Here is a 3,318-nt window from a genome sequence, read left to right as displayed (position 1 = left end):
GGACTTATCACAACTTTACACAGTCCAGGTAAGCATTTACCTGTCAACCAGTGGTCGTGTACTGACGCTGTCTGTGCTCTATGACGAACTGTCACCATAAAGCAGCAATGCAGCCAGAATTTTACCTCACCCCTCTCAAAACTCCACAGAATAGGCACTGTTCATGACAACACTGCAGCTGACAAAGTGACTTGTTGAAATATTTGTACCTATTGTAAACAGGTCAGTCGATCTGTTGACGGTGTAAGGAGCCTTTCTCGGCCAAAGCAAATACCTGATTCTCACTGATCCTCGACTTGATAGTTTACATGATAAATGGGATACCTGTGTCTATTCAAACATTAATAACTTTTTTTTCACTCTCTTTCTCTTACATTGAAGTAATTTAGCAAACTAACATTCATTTCAACGAAGCTTTAAAATTTGATAGATTAAAAGTTACCATTTCTTCATGCACAATGATTATTACCACACACTTTCATATGACAAGTTTCACATTTTCTGCCTTTATCAGTTTGGTGATTATGTTCCACAGATTACCAGATGATAGCTATAGGTATATATGTAAATTTCATAAAGGCACAGGTACACATTATCTGTGTTATAACACACCTCCCCATTCAACCAAGCTTTCACCAGTGGTAATTATCACCAATCAGATACAACTGCCAGCAATCAAAATTCTTCACATTCATAAACAAATTATGATAATTCAGCACTGAGGTACTGCTGGGCTTCATCCATTTTCAAACAAAAAATAAAAACAAATGTTAATTTCCATCCGTCTGTTCAGCCTGCAGGTACGAGATGATCGAACAAAAGAGCCTCTTACAAAACTCACTGCTAAATGAGAAACTTCAGGGTTTTTTTCCTTCTCTCGAGCTAATCTTGAATTTCTGCCCAATTTTAATATCTTAAAAGTTTGTTAAATAATAATGCCATTAAAACAGATTTGGAAAATTACTGCTACAACAATACATGATGAGGTTACTGTAAGGAATACAGATTGTCACAACTTAATACTTGATATAGGTCAAATTTGATTTCAAAAAATATTTAGAATTTAAACCAGCAGATGCAATATACTGATAAGTCATTAGAGTTGCTGCTTTTTCTACAAGTATGGATTGTTTTTTATCAAGTACTTGTAATAATAGTGCGCAGTGCATTTGGAGAAGGTTGACATCCTTCTTATAGGAATTAGATGCCTGCATTACGGGGGATGTGGGCCATTGAATAAAGGATGCAATTTCTGAGCATGGGCTGAACGGCCTATTAACTTAAATTAAACAAATACTTCTCTACCTTTGAAGTAAGCAATACCACAATAAGGAAGGGCAAAAATATCACAAACTGTCAATGTACCGCATTCACTTACAGACTACAGGTTGATTATAAAACATTACAATCCAATTGAAAGAATGATATTAAAACGTATTCTATTGATAGATTAGGTATATATATATATGACTTTACATGCTCACAAGTAAATCTTAGCTGTGTTTTTCTCAGGTATTTATCTATGTGTTGCAACAAAACTTTAATGTAGGTCAGAGAATATATCAAATTTTATTATATCGAAACTGAAACTGAGTCATTCTCTGATAATTTAACCCTACGTACTTTACATGTAGATACATTTGAGACATATGATGCAAGAAATCACAAAAGCATACATTAAATGTTCTAGATACTGTATAACATTCCCTGAAGGCAATCAAGAATAAACCTGTCTCCAAAACAATTCAAAATTAATGAGGAAATTACACTGAATTAATTGAGCCATGTAATATAAACATTTCTGCTTACAGACATACCCAAAATCAATTTGCTTCAAATTTTTCTGTAATTTGATGTCTTTATCGTTCATGTAAGGCATTTTTTAAAACCAAAATAACATGGAACGCTTTTGGACTGTTTGTTATAGCTTGTGAACTTTGAGAATGCTTAAACCTCTAGAGCCCATCCATTGTACTTATAACAATGTTAATCCCTGCAAGTACACTACTTGTATCCCCATCATCACCCTGCATTTCTCTGTGAAGTAAATTCTGTTTTTGTGTTTCATTTGCAATCCTTTGTTATGTCCTTAACTACTGTTTTTATGACATTGTAACTATAGTCAAGAATGTATTTTAGATGATGGGAAATTAAACACATTTAGAGATGAAAGGGACCTGTACTTTGACAGAAACATTCTGTCACTGTACTTACGGTATTTTACACAAATCATCAACTATTGGTCAGTGGAACTATGTGCCGATGTAATGTGTATTTTATATCCCCTTAGTAACTCTGAGTAAAACTCTTGGATTAAACTCCATGACTTTATGCATAATTCTGTTATGAAATTAAGTCTAAATAAATTACTGTTACAGTCTGTCCCAAGATATTTATGCTGCACATTTGGACAATTTTTGATAAAAATACACTTACCTGTGAAAGAAGTGCAATTGAAATAGTTGAAAGGGATATTTTCCAAGATAATTTCATTGACACATTATTATCTTTCACTCGGAAAAATTCACAGGAACGAAACAGATTCCTTACGGAGATTTATAATGGGGAATGTTTACATCTTTTCTCCATTCGGAATACACTCGGAATACATCGCGCAATATTTCAACGTTATCATCCGGGCTTGCTGCAATGCAAAATCTCCGTAGACATCACATTTTTTAGCATTGTATTGAAACCTGCTAAGCTAACAGGGGCGTTTTGACTGAGAAATCTTGGAAATTTTTTTATATTTTTGAATGAACATCGTTTGAATCCTGAGGTATTTATAAATATCAAACAATTAAGCCAAACGTGAATCCAAAATATCTTGGGACAGAGTATAACAAGGAATATTTGCCCCCATTTTTTTTGGCCCCTTTTGCCCTCAATGTCGTCAGCAAATTTAAGACTGGGCGAATTCCAATGTCTCAAATCATCTTTCCATACACACACTGCAGGTCTGTAGCTCCCGGTCTGAAAATATTAGGATGGATGACCTGGTAGCTACAGTTCCTTTCATGTTAAAGAGTTGCAATTTACGGCACATAGAAACATAGTTTGACTGTACATTCAACTTCTATAGTCTATAGTCTAAAAATATTTATGCAGCATATCTGGCTGACTTTGAACAAAAATACAAATACCTGTGAAAGATGTGCAATTGAAATCGATGAAAGGGAAAATTTCCAAGATATCTTTATTGACATATTATCATTTTTCACTCATGAAAGTTCATAGGAACAAAAACCGATTTCTTATGGAGACTTATAATGGTGAATGTTTACAATTTTTCTCTATTCTGAAGTCAATAGGAATACC

This window comes from Crassostrea angulata, chromosome 6, assembly GCF_025612915.1.
Source record: "Crassostrea angulata isolate pt1a10 chromosome 6, ASM2561291v2, whole genome shotgun sequence".
NCBI lineage: Eukaryota > Metazoa > Mollusca > Bivalvia > Ostreida > Ostreidae > Magallana > Magallana angulata.
This window is presented reverse-complemented; position numbering follows the sequence as displayed.